The sequence below is a fragment of the Lathyrus oleraceus genome, chromosome 2 (genome assembly GCF_024323335.1).
Source record: "Lathyrus oleraceus cultivar Zhongwan6 chromosome 2, CAAS_Psat_ZW6_1.0, whole genome shotgun sequence".
Lineage (NCBI taxonomy): Eukaryota > Viridiplantae > Streptophyta > Magnoliopsida > Fabales > Fabaceae > Lathyrus > Lathyrus oleraceus.
The window spans coordinates 27,669,652-27,688,678 of record NC_066580.1 but is presented as its reverse complement, the minus strand read 5'-3'; the positions used below and the strand labels follow the sequence as shown (position 1 = coordinate 27,688,678).

The following is a 19,027-nucleotide window of genomic DNA, read 5'->3' as shown; positions in this document are numbered from 1 at the left end:
CTGCCTTGTGGGATGTTGACACACACTCTTTTCGACGTGGTGGCGATCATTGGCCTTTCGTCCCTGGGGGAAACCTTTGATCCAACCCTTTCGACGGAGAACACTTTCACGTTTGGTCGGGCCCTCCTCCTGAACTACATTGAAGCCCACCACCAGATTCATGAGAGTCGACAGGTATCTTTAGGAAAATTACTATTGGATTCCTTGTATCAGGCTCTGGAGATGGAAACCCTGAAACTGAAGCTTCTTGCCAAGACTCCCAAGGCCTTGAACCTATCGGGTTCTTTGTGGCTCTTGCAACATTGGTTAAATGCTACCCTTAAGTATCAACTGGGATACACAATGTTGAAGCGTCTCATGCGCCTGAACGAAGATCGACCGATCGAAGAAGCCAAGTTGGCTTTGACAACCTATTAGGAGACTCCAAACACCAGTATCTTCATGAAATATTTGAATATGTTCATCGAAGCAGACAAATTTGCTCCTGGTATGGCGCCATTTGCTGGAAGAAACTTCGTCCCCAAATGGTTCAAAGATCCCTTTCCCGGTGGCTCTCCACAAACTGCAGCCCAGTTGAACGCAATATGGAGGGCCTTCCTGACTCCTACTTTGCTGTCATACACGATTGAATCAGGGTCGAAGGGGTTTGGTTTCATGAGCTACCAACCGAACCTTGTGGCCCGTCAATTCGGCTTAAGCCAGATGGTCCCAAAATCTCTAGTATCTCATGACACCGACATTGTCTGGTCCGTTCGACCATTAACAACTGATGATCACAATGCTTTCCTCCATTTTTTTAGATCTACTAACCGTTACGAACTCCCAATCTTTAGGTTTTAGCAATCTTTCCTAACAACTATTGATTTTGACGAGTGGTGGAACTCCTACTACGGTCATGCTTTCGTAAGTGACCAGTTTCTTCAGAACATGGTCGACGCACTTTCCACTCTCGCCGACGATATACCTCCCTCGAGTCCATCTGTTAATGCTCCCGACCCAAAAATCACAAATCCTCAAGTTGACGAAGCCCCTAAAAAGGTACATGTAAACTGATTTAGTTTCTTCTTGTCTTGGTGTTATACCAAACTGACGGTTTGTTTTTTACTATCAAGGTCGAAAGAGGGTCACCCCCTCTGCTGAACCGACTCAGGAGAATCCTTCGAAGAAGCAACGAGCGCCTTAGACCCCACCCCCTCAGGTATTACCTATTCATCTTTTGAACAAGTTTTTTGCTAAGACTTTTTTATCACCTCTTCACACGTCTCAACCTTCAGGTACCCGAAGAAGTGTTTGTGGTGGATGATCAGGATTCTGATGGGCGTGTACACTCACACATTTTTTCTCCATCAAAAGCACCTCCCAGAATTCCACCTACCCCTACGCAGCGGTAGAAGGCTCAAGCCCAGAAGACTCTGACGAAGGTTGCTCCCAGGGTTTCCCCGACAGTCCAAGAAAATGTCCAAGAGGTTCTTACTCCCCGGGATTCAGAGAGGACTCCCACTACTTCACCTCCTGTGGATCTCCACTAACTCTTAATCCGTCAAATGTGGCTGACGAAAATGCGTCAACCAGCATTTTAACCCCGAGCGACATAAGGATTATCAAGCAAAGGAACCCTGTTGAGGCCCTAAGAAAGTTACAACAAATCTGTCGCTTGTCGCCTGATGCGCTGCCTCCATCTTCTTCCGTCGATGCTTCCTCAGAGCTTCATGACGAGGTTGTTTTTATTCTTCAACAACTGAAAGCGTCACTCTTTGATGGCGAATTTCTAGGTGCCCTTAAGAGAGAAGGGGAGGTTTCTTGTGATATTTTTAAATTTCTCGACTCTCTTGCTCTCCATGATCTTCATGCCTCAATGGTTAAGTACTTCGCCGAGTTTGAGGCCTTCTTTATTGAATTCGTCAAGGACCTCAACCTTCGACAAAATGCTGACCTTCAAATAAAAATGAAACTTAATGAGGCAAAGATCGAATGGGACTCCAGTGAGGCTTGTGAGCAGGAACTTGATGAATTCGAACAAAAGAAGGAAGAGTGTCTTCGTCAACGGGAAGCCTTCGATCATCAGATCTCCGACTGCCAAGCCGAAATTGTTGAACTGAATAAAAAGATCGTTCAGGTAGAAGCGCAGAAAGCTTCTTTGGAGACGGTTGAAGGAATTCTAGCGCAAGCGGCAATTGATAATGAGGTCCTGAGGGGAATACTTAATGGAGAAAGAGCCCTTAAATCGAGGCTGACATCAAATACTTGCGTGGGAAGAAGGTCACTCTAGACAATAATATTAGTCATGAGATAACCTCGTTTGAGTATTTTAAGTCTAGATTCCCTATTTGAATTCTTTCTGTTTTTATTTCTCTTGTAGGTCTATCGACCATATTTTGTAATGCCCTTTTGAGACATTTTTAAAGAATCAATTAGTCTTATGTTTGGATCTGGATCTCTTGTAGCATAGGTTTATATTTCTTTAGGTATTTTCCATTTACCCTCAAGACCCTTTTATCCCCACCAAGTTCTGTTATCTCATACGCATTGTTAGTGTATGTTCAAGTTACTTGAAATGATCCTTCCTACTTTGGCGACCATTTGCCTAAGGTTCGATCTCGACGATCCATAGGAAAGATTACTTTCCAAACATAATCATTATCAGCAAAGGTTTTTCCCTTACCTTTCTATTGTATACCTTGGTTACGCGTTCCTTCTATTGGATCAAAATTTGGACCGTAGCCAATTATTCTTTGTCCAAATCAGCCAATTCGTCGAACATCATGTTCCAGTATTACTCCGACTGAAGGTCATTCTGAAGTTGCACTCTGACAGACTGTAAGCATATCTCTACTGGAAATATGGCATCGTGACCAAATGTCAATTGAAATGGCGTTGAATTTGTCGCCTCTTTTGGGGACGTTCGACAAGCCCATAGAATTTGGTCTAAAGTCTTGTGCCAGTTCTTTGGTTTTTTGGAAACATGTTTCCTAATCAAGCTCATTATTACTTTGTTGGTCGCTTCTACTTGGCCATTTGCTTGTGCATAGTAAGGTTTAGAGGTAACCAACCTGAAGCCTGTCTCGCCGGCGAACTCCTGCATCTTTTGTCCCACAAACACGGACCCTTAATTCGTGGTAATGGTCTCTGGGATGCCAAACATATACACAATGTTCTCTGGGACAACTTCGACCACTTTGTGAAGTAATCTATCCCTACTAGGATAAACTTCTGATGCTTCGACGAGGTTGGTCGAATCTCTCCAATGACATCTAATTCCCACCCCCTAAAGGGCCATGGTTTGATGATCACATGCAACTCACTTGTCGACATATATTGAATACCTGCGTGTCTTTGATATTCTTGGCATCCCTTGGAAAATTGGATGCAATCTTTCAACATATTGGGCCAATAAACCCCTTGTCGAAACAGTAACCACTTCATCTTATGGTCTGCCTGGTGGGCGCCATAGGCGCCACTGTGCACCTCATATATGGCTAAGTACTCTTCGATATCTCCCAGGCATTTAAGTAGTAGCCCTTTTGGTGTCTTCTTCAACAATTCGTTTCCTAACCACACATAACTTAAAACCCTGTACTTGGTTTTCCTGTCAGTACCTCCGACTGGATTCTCTAAATATTCAATGATCAGCTTCCTCCAATCTATTGGCGATGAACTGTTGACAGCAAAAACTCCATGTTCCCGGGCCTCCTCGACTCCATAGGTTTTCTTCCATTCTCCATCACGACTGTCATTCCTGTCGAGGATATCTTCTGTCGGTGGTGTTCTCAACACCATTTTCTCTTTAACCTCTATCATATCTTGTAATTTTGATTTAGACATCTTATACCCTGAAGCGACTGAGCTAATTCGTTGGCCTCTTGGTTTTCGTTTTTGGGTATATGTCTTATATTGGTAACTTCGAAATGTTCTAGTAGTTACATCACAGTCACAAAATACTTCAGTAAACTCCCCTTAATGCACTTATATTCGTGTGTGATTTGATTTACTACCAGCTCCGAGTCTCCCTTTACTTCAATTCGACTGGCTTCCATCCCTTTCAAAAGTCGAAGACCAACTATTAAAGCCTCGTATTCGGCTTTGTTATTGGAACACTTTTCACTGATCCTGTACTTGAACTTCGTCGGACCCACTTGAGGGGATAATATCAGTACCCTGACTCCCGTTCCGTCTTTGTGACTCGATCCGTCGATATACAGATGCCATGGTGTGGCGTCGACCACGTTAAGGGATCATTCAACCATGGCATGATCCACTATAAAATCTGCCATGATCTGGCCTTTCATGGCCTTTAAAGGTTTGAATGTTAGACAGAAGTCTGTTAGCGCCAGTGCCCATTTCCCATTTCTACTATGCATAATAGGTTTAGACAACATATGCTTAATAATATCGTAATGAGACGAAACATAAACATCTACTGGTTTTATATATTGCTTCAATTTCATACAGGCAAAGTACAAACATAGACATAGTTTCTCTATGACACTGTACCTAGTTTCAGCATCTACCAACATTCTACTGAGGTAATATATGGGCCTTTCAACACCATTACAATCTTCTTGGGCCAACATGCTCCCTATAGTCGTATCATACGCATCAATATATAAACTTATATTTTTCTTCCTACTGGGAGGTAACAGAATATGAGGCTTGGTAAGGTATCCCTTGATTGCGTCGAAAGCCTCTTGTTGTTAAGGACCCCTGTGAAAATCACTTTCCTTCTTAATTTTAAGTAGTGGTGAAAATACCTTCATTTTACCACTTAGATTCGATATGAATCTTCTTAAGAAGTTTATTTTCCCCAACAAAGACTGGAGCTCCTTCTTTGTTGATGGGCTTTTGAGGTCTAAGATTGCCTTTGTCTTGTTCTGATTGATCTCGATACCTCGTTTGTGTACCATAAATCCCAAGAAGTCACTTGCGTGCACACCGAAAGCACACTTCAATGGATTCATTTTCAATCCATATTTCCTCATTCTACCAAACGAGTGTCGAAGGTGATCTAGGTGCCCCTCCCGAGATGACGACTTTATCATGATGTCATTGATATACACCTACATGAACTTCTCAATGAAGTCATGAAATATGGCATTCGTGGCCCTTTGGTAGGTTGCTCCTGCGTTTTTCAAACCGAACGGCATGACGACCCACTCGTATGTCCCTAGAGCACCAGGGCATCAAAACGATGTCTTGGGGATATCTTCTTCGACAATAATAATTTGATTGTAGCCAGAGTATCCATCAAGTAGGCTTAGATACTCAAAACTTGCGGCCGAATCGACCAGCATTTCCGCCACGGGCATTTAATACTCATCTTTAGGCGTGGCATTATTTAGATCTATGAAATCTATACAAATCCTAAGAGTTCCATTTTTGTTGATGATGGGCACTATGTTGGCCAGCCATTCGATGTACCTTATCGTTATTATGAAACGACTTTTGAGGAGTCTTTTGATTTCCTGCTTGATCTTCAAAGTAACGTCTAGAAAAAATCATCGAGGGTGTTGCTTCACTGGCTTTTTCCCAGGTTGGATAGGAAGTCGATGCTCCACTACACTTCAATTTAAACCTGGTATTTGTAACACCTCAAAATTTGACCTCCTCTTCTTGGGACTAGTTTGACACATTGCATTTCATATTTTAGGGCATTAGGAATTGCATTTTTGCATATCATATGAAAATAAGAAAGTCATCCTCCAAAGTCTTTTCAAAAGATGGAGAAGTTACATGATTCAAGCATGAGGGTCTCTATGAATTGATGATCAACCATCTGAGGGTTTGCACTTCAATTAGGGTTTCCTGATCCTTAAAAGGTCTTGAGAATTATCTTATTGGCAAGGATATGTCACCATCATCATGGTTCTATCATCATCAAGGGTTTTCAAAGTTCATTCTCAAGTTCCTTTGGATTAGGGTTGTGACCTCTGGTCAACCCTAATCAATGCCATTCTTCCAACTATGGTTTCTCAAAGAGATGAGGCATTTTCTTGGGATGAAGATCACATGATTGTTATGAGGATCTTACATGAGCTAAGGTTCCATTTTTGAGCAATTTCCCCAAGTGGTGGAGGCTCAAGCTGATCAGGGCATTTCAAGGTCATCTGAGGACCAAAAAGTCAACTGTGCAGTCAACTGAGGGCTATGAGGTGGGGAAATGAGTTGAGACACCTCAGTCATGTTCAAAAGAGGTCCATTTGTCATTCTAAACATCTGTCTTGAAGATTTTGAAGTCATGGCAAAAGTTTCCAAAAATGGAAAATGACCTGTAATTTCAAGTTTCCAAAAATGGCAAGTTTTTGGTCCACATTCAACTTGACTTATCAACATCAAAGAAGTTTCAAATGGATTTTTGGTGAACATAAAAGTTGTAGATCTTTGTCTCCCCTTTCCAAAAAGTCCTAATTCATGTCCATATGATGAATGGTTGAGAAGTTATGGCCAAATGATCACAAGGTGTGCATGGAAGTTCAAAGTGACATAACTTTTGATACAAAGCTTCAATTTGGTCCATCCTTTTTGCAAAATGCTCCTCATGTTCAAGACCTTTCAAATGAATCATTGCCATGCATGAGAGAAGCTTGTGCGCTCAGTATTTCATTCATGATCATTTTGGAGGGAAATTCCATAATTCAAAATTGGTTCATGATTCAAGCAAAATACCAATCTCATGATGATCATTGGTTGCTTTTAAGTGAAATCAAGCCATTGCATGAGAAAAAACACGTGGGACATGGCCATGCAAGCTCACATTTGTAAATTTGCAAATTTGCCTTACATCTCACTAATCATGATTAGGGAAAGGTTAATTGGGATTTCAGTGTCATTAACACATCATATAAAAGTCAAACCCTAATCCATAACCTCCATAACAGAATTTCAGATCCAAATTTTCATTTTCCCTCCAATTTTCTCTCTCTTTGATTTTCATTTTTCTTCACACAATTCTTCAATATCCTTGCATAATCTTGTTCAGCACGCTTCATTGAGCAAGATTCATCCCTTGGTTTGGACAATTGAGCAAGAATTCAAGCAGTTCATGTACATGAACATGTTGATGGAAGTTGAAAATTGAGCTAGATCCAGGTGGTTTCAAGTGGTGATTCTTGCACAAAGCTTCAAGGCAAGGTTAAAGAAGAAGATCTGGAGATTTTGAGAGCTTGAAAGCACGAATTCAACAACTGCCATTTCCAAGTAGGTTGAAATCGATCATCTCTTTTTGCCAATTTCTTGTTATGAATGTGTAGATCTAGCTTTGCTGAGCATGCTGATATGATTAGATTTTGAAATGGATGAATATTGAGTATGTATGATGAACTTCAAATTTTGATTTCAAAAATGTTTTTGCTCGATCCGTGCGATACATGATGAATTAGGTGAAATGAATATGATATTTGGACTCTAGGTTGCAAGAGCTTTCGAACCGTGTACATTTTGTTGAAATCTGGAAAAAAATTGTGAGCTCCGCCGCCTGGTTGGCCGGAGAAGACGACCGGAGCTTAGCTCCGGCGTCTCTGCAACTGTCCTAGGGTTTTGGCTTATGTGTTATCCATGTAGGCGCTTGCATGGCTGTTTGATAGGTTCTCCTTGCTTTGACCGTGCCATGTGTTGCTTGACTGGTGATGTGTGCTGATGATTAGGATTAATGAAACGCGGCGTTTCATTTGGCTTATGTGTATGCTGATTGTGTTGTCTCCGTGTGTGAATGATTGGTCCTTGTTTGCTTGACTTGCTCGCGTGTGCATTGACCTGCTGACCGTGCATGCCAACTCAATTAGTGATGCTGTGTGTTTTGATGTTTGAATCTGAGCCGTTTGATTGCCATTTCGCGCTTGATCTGATGGCTAGGAATATTCTGAGTTTCATTTCAAATATTGTTGCCCTCCATTTCTTTTTAATATTTCCATTTATTTTGTTCATCTTTGAAAAATCATAAAAAATAGTAAAATACTACAAATTGAGTCCAATTGTTTTTCATAATCTTGTTTTGATGTCTAGTTTTTATAGCATTATTTTCATGATTTGTTTCTTTCTGGATTTTTATTTTGGAATTTTTGAGTGAACCTTATGCCAATTTGATATGTTGTGCTCAATGCTTTGTGAAATGCTTATCTTTGATCCAATTGATCTGATTTTTTGCATGATTGATCTTCACATGTGATATGAATTTTTGAGCACTGGTTTGGAATTTTTCTCATATTCTATCATTGTTTTTGACACATGAAGATGTAGTGTGACAATTTGTGTCACATTTTTGGTATTGCATTTGTGCATTTTTGTTCACCTATCATTTGAACTCTTTTGGATTTGATTTTTTGCATGATGCTTATTCATAACATGAGAAACTTACATAAAAAATTTCATAGTGATTGCATGTTTTTCTGTTTTGATTTGGATTTTCTAATTTGAATGTCCATTTTGTGCTCATTTGCTTGCCTTTGGTTTACATTGATCATTTGAGCTACTTGCCTTGTGAATTGATGTTGGTCCTTTTGAGGACATTTTATTGAATGTTTGAATGTGCAATATGTGAAAGATTGGGTTCTGTTTTGATCATTTGGTTTGGTTTTGAACTTAGTCTTTGTACTAGTGTTTTGTACATGAACTAACCTTGACTTGTGTTTCAGGTTTGGACATTTAGCATTAATGGTTGAGTTGCTCACCTTTTGAGATGCAAATTGGATTGTGTTCTAACTATTGTTGTTTTGTAGGGATTTAAGTTGATGTATTGAGCTCATTGCTTCATTTGATGCTTGAGCATTATTCATTGAATTGTGTAACAGTTGGATAGTTTCACTGTTTGTTTTCTGATTGGTTGTCTGAGATACTAACTGGTTAGCTTTTGTACAGGTACTTTAGTTGCTTGCTTTTAGCTCTTGCTTGAGCTTTGGATTATGGTTGATACACCACTTAGGTAGTTAGCCTCTTACTCCATGTAGTCTGGAAGTCCTGTCACCTTTTTGGCAGGCATTTTGCTGGCAAGTCCTCCTTCAGAGGCTATGTTTGTGTTTGTTTACACTTGTGCCAAAGACCTCCAAGTGAGGCACATGTTACTTGATAAGTCCTCCTAAGTGAAGAGGCAATTGACAGATAAAAGGGATTAGTAGCCAGTCCCCTGTTATTCAGTGAGTCGTTCTTTATGCTCGCACTACGTGCTGATGCTCTAGAACATGTACCCAAGATCTTTGTCCAGTGTCTGTCAAGTGGAATAGGGTCCCTCTTTCTGGATCCCCACGCTTTCATTGTCATTGAGCTCACCCTGGCCAGGGTTAAGAGCTATGAGGTCTCATCCTCATTACCATTTTGATCTGCTCACCCTGACGTTCAATGTCAGTGGTTAAGAGCCCAGATTTCACCCTTACAGTTTGGCTTGTTTGTCGAGGTTGATATGACCCCTCTTGACTAAAGCCTACCCATTGTTTGGGCCTCTTGAATGGATATAGAGTGTGATGCTTGTTCACTTGTGTTGGTGTGGTTATTTGCTTTCCTCTGATATATTGGGGTTCACTTGTGATGATGGTTATCATCTTTGGGGTTCATTTGTGATGGTTGTCACTCACTTGGGGTTCATTTGTGAAGGTTGTCACTCACTTGGGGTTCACTTGGGATGATGGTTATCATCTTTGGGGTTCATTTGTGAAGGTTGTCACTCACTGGGGTTCATTTGTGATGATGGTTATCATCTTTGGGGTTCATCTTTGTGTATTTGGTTACTTTGTTGGGGGTTCGCACGGAGAACCTTTTTCTTTGGTATTCGCTGGTTAGCGTGTGTTTTGTTTGGAGTCGGGTATAAGTCCATGTATTGGCATTCTGTTTCCTTGTTTGTTATTGTTTGGAGTCGGATGTAAGTCCATGTATTGGCATTCTGTTTCCTTTTGTTTTTTGTTGTTTGGAGTCGGATGTAAGTCCATGTATTGGCATTCTGTTTCCTGTTGAGTGTTTCTTTTGACGTCTCAGTGTCTCCTTTTAGTGTCTTGTTTCGGCGTGCGTTAGCCGAGCTACGAGTGCTCTGATTCTTCTCTGGATAGAGAAGATACGTAGGCATAGGATGCGATGTCCTAGCGAGCATGTTCCCCATTTCCTCGAACTACGTTGACTTGATGTTTGTTTCTGACAAACTACGTAGGCCCAGGATGCAACATCCTGCCGAGTCCACTTCCTCCGTTTTCTTTCCCTCACCTGTTTATCCTTCCAGTTTGTGCAATTTCTTTGAGAAGTTTATCAACAACCTTTTCCTATTCTTTTGAGCGTGGATCCCGTCGAGTACGACGGACGTGAGGGGTGCTAATACCTTCCCCTTGCGTAACCGACTCCGTACCTTGCAATCTCTGGTCGTAAGACCGTTCCTTTCCCTTTCTTAGGTTAGTCATGCGCTCCCTTTCCGTCATAGGATGAATAACGTCGGTGGCGGCTCTGTAAACTGATTTTTTCCGCCGGTTGTTTTTCGCGTTGCGACAGTATTTCGTCATAACCCCAGGCAAAGTAGTCCCTGTATTTGATCAATAACTCAACTAGTTTCGCCCTAATTTCTGACCCCAACTTAGTACCTATGTAGGTTAGTCTTTTTCTGATTCCATCTCCCAGATTGATCTCTTTGAGGGGATTTTGCGCTTGTATCTTCTGGGGCTCATTTAGTGGGTTCTTCTCGAACCCCAAAGGCATATTATCATAGATACAATCAAGCCTCCGACTTTCTGAAGCTGTTGTTTGGTCTGGTCAATCATCTTCTAAACCTTCGGCCTCACAAACCAATTTCTGAAGTCTCTCCCTTTCCAGATTTGACTTCCTCTTGTTTTCAACCAAATAGGCCGAAATTCGAGCCAGATTTTCTAAATTAGCAGTCATCCTCATCGACTACAGGCCACCCCGTAGGTGGAATTCCCGTCTTTGATCTTGTGTCTTCCTTGTTGTCCCATATAAAACCATGATCAGGATCCAAGTTCAGAACTCGACCAGTTTTGACGAAAGTATAGGAGCCTGATTCGTCCTCACATGGCACTATATTCGCCAAGTGTTGGTCAAAAGACCTTTTGGACCCCCTATAGTCGACCCGATAATAACTTTGGCTGGCCTCAATATTCTCTATGATGATGTCCTTTCTCCAGATTATAAGTCTCTAGTGGACCGTTGAGGGAACAACCCATATCCCATGGATCCATTCTCGACCCAGGAGTAAGTTGAAATTGGCTTTTGAGTCTATCACCATGAATAATGTTGAACGTGTTGTCGTGCCCACAGCGAGGTCGACCTGAATAACTCCCATTATATTGTTGTTTTTTCCTTCGTAATTTGAGAGGACCATGTTGTGTTGTTGAAGATCTTCGTCACCTTTTCCCATTTTCTTAAATAGAGTATAGGGCATCAGATTAATTGCAGCACCTTTGTTGACAAAAACCTTATTCACCTCCATTCCATCAACATTAGCTCTAATGAACAATGGTGTTAGATGATACATCATCCCAGGACTGGGCCTTTCAAACATAGCTTTCTGTTCTTCCACCACGCAGTATTCATGACATAGTAGCACAAAGGTTTTCCTCCATCTGTCTCGTCTGGCACAAAGTCTCTCTCTGTTTCATAGACTTCGAACACCATGTCGTATTCAGCTGGCAACATCGATACAATGCCATAGTTTACGACGAAATAGTCACCATAAATGTCATCGTTGTTCTCGTCGTACATGTCTTCATAGAAATCCTCATGAGATTGAGGGGAGTATTCAGGCTCTCCTTCTTCTGGTTGGGGAGAATACTCGGGCTCTTCTTCCTTCGATTTTCTCTCGCTTCGTGGCTGCCACTCGATCTCTGACGAACATTCCATATTCTGAGTGGCTACCACTTCCTTCTTTCCCGTTGAGTTGACAGTCATGGCCACTGTCTGATTGGCCACCATTTTTCCTGGTCCTACGACCTTTGACATCTGCTCCTTTTGTCCAGCGGTCTCCGAAGGCTTCACCTCTGGAGTAGTAACAACTTTCCCAGCCTTTTTGTTTCGTTGGTGGCGTCTCCATTGTGTCTTAGTCATTGGATTATTTCCTTTGTAATTAGGAGATATTGTGTATCCCCTTTTCTTCTCTAGAGATGTTGTCTCTTTCTCCAACAACCTCCATTTTGGCTTTTCCCCCCTTTCTGATTGATGGACTCTATCCACTTTTCCTGTGGAACATCAGTTGGAGGAATGAAGGTCTTTGGTTGGGAGCGTTGAAACTTCCTTCTATAATCCTCGTTTTGTCGAGGTGCTCCATGCCTGTAGAACACGAATCGTGGGACAATAGGTTTTTCCCCTTTCACAACCTTGTTGTCGGCCTCCAATCTTTTGGCAGTTTTCTCGTCGAACACCGTGTTTCACTTTGGGCATAGCAAAGCTTTTGACCCATTTTCCTTGCACTTCTCTTGAAAGTTTGACAAGCTTTCGCCACGCTGGGGATAGGTCGACCTGGGCCTCCTTTCGTCCTTACTTCTGAAACCCTCAGTAGTTTCGACTATCATCACTTCATATGATTCTGCTAACGAGGTTGTTTTGGAAACCTCAGAGAGACCATCAATAGTCTCTACCATCATGCAATCGAGAGGCTTCGGGTACAAAGCTTCTTCCACCTTCAGAGGGTCAGAATCCACCTGCATTTTTGGCCTTTCGCCAAACTGGATCCTTCATTCTTTTAGAGCTTTCTGCACCATATCTCTGAAAAGAACACATTGGTGAGTTTTGTGACCAAGGAATTTATGAAATTTACAGAATCCCCTTTTTTCTTTTGTTCTAGGGGAGGGTCTTTCAAACCCTAACGAATGATAATCTGACCATCTTTTACTAATAGATCAAAGATTTCGTCGCACTTAGACACATCAAAAGTATAGGTATTAGCTACGTATTTGTCTGTTTTTTCTGGATCGACAGGATTTTTTCCATTTGATGGATTCAAAACCTTACACGCATAAGAAGGTCCGGTCTTAAGTTCTGCCACGTTAACCTCACTCTTTTCGACTATATCTTCATCGTCGGAAGAAACTCCTTTGACTGCGATGTAGGACACTTTTTCTTTCTTATGACATCGACCCGCCTTGGACTTCTCAGCTTTCAAGCGTTCGATACGTCAAACCCTATCGGCCAATTCAGCCATATCTCTAAGATACTGAGTATCCAGCTTTTTCCTTATAGAATAATCTACACCCCAGCCGCTATCTCGACTAGTTCGTGTTTAGGGACTTGGGTAAAGCATCGTACTTTCAGCAGTTTAAACCTATTCAGGTACTGATCTATTGACTCAGCAACCTTTCGCTTAACGTTCACTAGTTCTTTGAGGTTGATCTTTGATTGTCCCATGTAAAATTGTTCATGGAACAATCTCTCTAACTGTGTCCACTTTTGGATCGATTGTGGATGTAGCATTGTGAACCATGTAAACACATTTTTCATAAGAGAACTTGGGAAGTATTTTAACTTCAAGTCCTCATTGTTCACTATGTCGCCAGCCTCGGTCTGATACCTAGCCACGTGCTCGAAAGTGGATTCTTCGGTATCCCCAACGAACTTGGTAAATTTCGGGACTTTCCATCCCCTAGGCAATTCTGTCTATAAGACAAAATCTGGGAGGGGCGAAGAGTAAGTCGGCCGTTATAGGTAAGGACTTACTCCATTTTTCGCTATGATCCGTTAGACGAAAGCCTTTAGGTTTTGCTCTCCCATGGATGCATCGTGTCGAACTTGTCGAACCACCTAGTTCGGGTTCTGGTTACGGTTAACTAGTACCACAGGGGGGCCTTCGTGCCATCCTTGGGATGTATTTGAATTCCTGATATTCATGTTCGACAGTATCATCTGTCATCTCCTCTTGTCAAACCGGTGTCTCCGGTCAAGCGGGAGGCATAGGATTCCGACGGACTTAAGCCCTTGGGGCTCCCAAAAGATCTCCTATCCTTGTATTTCGATTTCCAACTGTTGGTAACTCTGCGTCAAATCCGGGATCAATGGCCTCAATATAGCACCCATTTGCTGAGTTAGCATGTGCACCATTTCATGGTTGCTCTCATCCATCTATTGTCTCATAACAACGACAGAACTTGACGTAAAAGTTAGGACTGATTGAGACGTCTATCCGAAACCTGGGGGTCGACCAAATGGGGTTGCCAAAGGTCCAAACCCCTGGTAGCAAGGGAATGACGATGATGAGGTATCGTTGTAAGTAGAGCTGAGATTATGTATATTTTCCATAAACTCTGTTGGCATTCCCAACGTTTTGTGCATGGGGACCATGAAACTGTGCATATGTTACCCCATAGTTCCCATGGTTGTCGTTGTCGGCGTTTGTGGCTGACACGGTGTCATAATTGGTCCTACAAACGCTGTTGAAACCGCTGACGCCACACTAAAGTTGGGGTCGACAACTTGGGGTGTCGTTGTGTCTCCCGTCGAAGACGCTTCTTCGTGGGGTCTAGGAGACGTCATTTTTCCACAGTGCAATCACATACACTTAGGTCCCACCAGGTGTTCCAATTTGTTGTTTCCTCAACAATCTCTAGCCTTCCTATAAAAGGGTTACTTGCAGGATCGGCTACAAAGTCCTGGACTTAGTGTTTGAGCGTATGGCTTTTGGTAAACAATGTTTTTGAAAGGTCTAAAACGGTGTAAACGTAACTCTTGATGAGTTAGGAACGTGACAAACGTAAGCCGAAAGGGGAACGTATAAACGATAAAGTAAGAAAGGCAAAAGGTAAATTTGGTAATATTAAATGACTTGTAAATCTAAAATGGAGGCAAAGTACATTTTTGTGAGGAGATTGACTCTTTTCTCGTAACGCTTTGATACTTCAAGCTTTATCCCTCCTACAAATGTTCAAAATGCAACCCCTAGAATCTCACCTAACATTGGCTTAAATACTAGTTAAAAATAATCGTCTGTAGGTTACAAAACCATCTCATGATACCACGCGTCGGTCCACTTCCCCCATTTTGACTAATAACAACCCACGATTTCTTTGAGCGCCCACGATTTCCTTCACCGCTCAAACCCTTCGACTTCGACCGAGGCTTACAGATGTCAACCTACGGACGCGTCCACCATCCTGTCGAGGGTGCTCCGAGAGGTTCCCTAGTCGAAATTTGCTTTGTCCCCTAGCTGAAAATTGGTCAACTAACAAAACTACACATAATCATTCTTTATTTGTGTGCCATCTAGAATTAGGGTTGATAACGTCAAATTTAGGTTGATTGGATTGTAAATTGGGTTAAGATCTTTGAGGGTTCTAAATAATAAAATCGAGTTGGGATTTTCCTTCAAGATCAAATTTGGATTTGAAGGTTTTGGAAAGATTATGCAATTTGGATCCGATCAAGTGAAGGCTTTGAAGAAAAGAAGGTTCTTGCAAAGGAGTAGTGTGGGATAGTGAATCATATTGGTAAATCTTGGGTTACAACAATTTGCGGTTTGGATTCGATTGAGTGAAAGCTTTGAAGAATAAGGGGTTTCGTGCAAAGAAGTAACGTGAGATGGTGAATTAAATTGACATTTTGTGATTGATCATTGGGTATAGACTATCCTTGTAGCTTGACATTCAATTGGTAGTGATCCAAAGTCTTTGATCAATTTGTGTTCATTATCATAAGTTTACAACATTTACGCATATCCAAGCTTTTCAATAGATGTTCGGTTAGACGATCCGATTCAGGTTGCTTCTGCTTGCCCTAAACTTTTTAAAATAATTTTTGTTCAAAGTTTTTAACTAGTGATCTTTTCAACCCCCCCCCTCTCTAGATAGAAGCTTATCAACGATTAATTCTCTATTATTCAATGGAACGTGATCTTCTCTTTTTACTCCCTCCCGCGTTCGGTTATAGACTGTGATGCGTCGTCATACCCTAATTTTGTCTAGGAATTTAAAATTTCCATGCATCAAACTTTATTTTGTTTTGCTTAAAATAAAATTTTGGTTCTACAGACAGACCAGTTGAATCAACTTCTTAATTGCATGTAAAATTAATGAACATTTTTTTTAGATTTTGGCCTGTAACTGTCTGTTTTATTGATCTCCAATTCGCATAGTTAAACCTGGTGTGCTATGTTTATTTTTACACGCATCCGATCAATCGCATTTTGATCAGCGTGAGCCTTTTTATCTCAGTACTATTTACTGCGAGATTTGATCTTTATCTATCTGTTTTACGGAAGTATATTTCGCATAGATTATTCAAATGTATTCATTTTATTTTTTTGCACAATTTTGTGCAAGATTTGTATTCATTTTAGTTCCTAAATTTTTGTTTTTATTGTCAAAATATCAAGCCAAAATAAATTGAGGCAAATAAATAATCATTTGTTTTTTATTTGCTTTATTAAAAAACATTTGAATATTATTTCATTTTAATCTTTTAAAACTCATTTTGATCTCCCAAAATATCCAGGGATAATTTTAGGAATTCATTTAATTGTGAAAACCCTAGTTATTACTCAAGGTTAACTTCTAGCCATTAGATTCAAATGGTCAATGGTACAAAATCAAACTCACTTGGATCCCTCTTTCAATTCTCACAACTTAAATAAAAATATTAATTAAAATAAAATAAAATATAATGCCAGCTAAGAGAAAAAACGTGATACTCATCCCTCCCTCATGTAGCACACGTGGCACACTCCCATTGAATCTCTCTTTCTTTCAATAAAAATTATAATGAAATAGTTTCGATAAAAAGAAAAAGATTTAAATTTACTTTTGATCCCCTATTAAGATATGTTAATTTTGTGTCTCCGTTTAAAAAAATCATCTTTTTGATTCTCAGATTTAATATTTTTTGAATTTTTTTAATCCTCCTCCAAATTTGTGTATGTGACACTAACATAACGATGATTGTACGATGCCACATCATACATTTGACCATATCACATTTTTTTAAAATAAAAGATTTAAATTTAAATATTATTTAATATAAATAATAATTAATAAATAAAATATTTTTTTTAATAATTAACTCACCACAGGTTATATTTACTATACTTTGTAAAATAATTTTTAACTTTGTTAGCTTATGGGAATCGATTACACACCCATAGGAAAATTAAAAGAAGATTATGCCATTAGTTCTTCAATACAATTATGACTAATTGATACATCAATATATATATATATATATATATGAAGCTTAATGCATAACTATTCCTCATTCTGTCTTTCTGCTTCCTTCACCTCATTCTCTTTTTTTTCCAATGCATACTAGTTCTTGTATAATCTTGTCAATATTTTTCTCTATCATGTAGACTTATTTTGTTCTGAAAAAAAAGAAGAAAAATTTATAGTATAACTATATTAAACATATTCATTTAGAATAAATTTGATAACTAAATAGAATCCATGTTTATAAACTTACACCTTCCCAATTATGGTCCAATTTTAATTCTAAAATCTCAACTATCTTCAAACAATCACAATATTTGCTTTGAACACCTCTAAGGTAAACTCCGAAGCGGAAACACAATTTTTGTATAGAGAATTTGGACAGCCAAGACAACAAGTATGTTTTTTCATTGAACCAACAATGTCCACGTGAAATTATAAATGCATGCAAACTGCACCTCTTCCATAATCACCTCGTTTTCTGACGAACGGTGAAACTCGTCGATTAACTCACGACAACCACTATACTTCATCAACTCCAACTACAGTTTCGAACGATATCTTTAACTCCGATCAAAGCTTCACCACCTCTATTTTTAAAATCCAAAGGAACAAACCATGAATCTTCAACTCTGATTCAAGCTCCACCACCATCATTTTCGTCGTCACCTTTTCACTGTAACAAACCTACAACTTCCGTTCAACTTCCCGGGGGAACTACGATCACCGATTCACGACCAAGAAAACTCTGGCATCCACCATGACAGTAATCACAATCGCAAACTGCTGCATAATGTAACTCTTTTATCTACTTCTTTTTTTTATCTTTTTATTTTAACTTATTTTGTTTATATTATTTATATTGTTTATTGTTTATTGTTTTAGTTGTTTTGATTATCATAATTCAATTCTTTATTGCTTATTTTGTTTATATATATATATATATATATATATATATATATATATATATATATATATATATATATATATATATATATATATATATATATATATATATATATATATATATATATATATATATATATATATATATATATATATATAGTTTTAATTGTTTTATTTTGTTTATATGTATTTGTTTATTATTATTATTATTTTAAAATAGTTTTGGTGTATTGTTTAAATATGTTTGAACTCTGTATGATTATTGATGTCGAATGTGCATGTTCTATTGATTTTCCTTTTGATTCAAATGGCATCATGTGTATCTATAAATATTCTGCTTTCAATCTTTTGAGTAAGTGCATCCACTTTAGCATTGATGCGGGCTATTCCATTAACTTCGTACATTCCGCCTTTCGGAGTTGATTTTTCTACAGCAGCACGTTCACCTCCCCGTTGGAAATGATTTTGAGCCATGATCTCTATGAGTTCATAAGATTCGTCATACGGTTTGTTCATTAGAGCACCGTCAACGGCAACGCTTAAATTCATCTTAGTGTTATATAACAGACCAATGTAGAAGGTATGGATAATCATCCATTCTTCAAGTCCATGGTGTGGACAAAGTCTCATCATGTCCTTGTATCTTTCCCAAGCATAAAAAAAAGATTCATTATCTTTTTGCTCAAATATGTTGATTTGAGCTCTTAGCATAGCTGTTTTGCTTGGTGAAAAATATCGGGCTAAGAAGAATTTCTTTAACTCGTCCCATGTGGTTACAGAGTTTGAAGGTAGAGACTGGAGCCAAGCTCTAGCTCTATCTCTTAACGAAAAAGGGAAAAGACGTAGTCTAATCGCTTCTTGACTGACACCGTTTGCTTTCACTATGTTTGCATACTGCACAAACACCGACAAATGTAAGTTAGGATCGTCTGTAGGACTACCTGAAAATTGGTTTTGTTAAACGACTGATAACAATGAAGGTTTCAACTCGAAATCGTTTGGATTCATCGCAGGGGCAGCAA

At 39.6% G+C, this 19,027-nt stretch overlaps 1 non-coding gene across 1 annotated transcript; it reads left to right on the top strand.

Annotated features, from left to right (window-relative positions):
• Positions 1 to 18,609: 18,609 nt before the first annotated feature.
• On the top strand, positions 18,610 to 18,716 carry LOC127124174 (small nucleolar RNA R71). Its single transcript, XR_007803801.1, has one exon. It is a non-coding gene; the product is annotated as a small nucleolar RNA R71 (small nucleolar RNA).
• Positions 18,717 to 19,027: the final 311 nt, after the last annotated feature.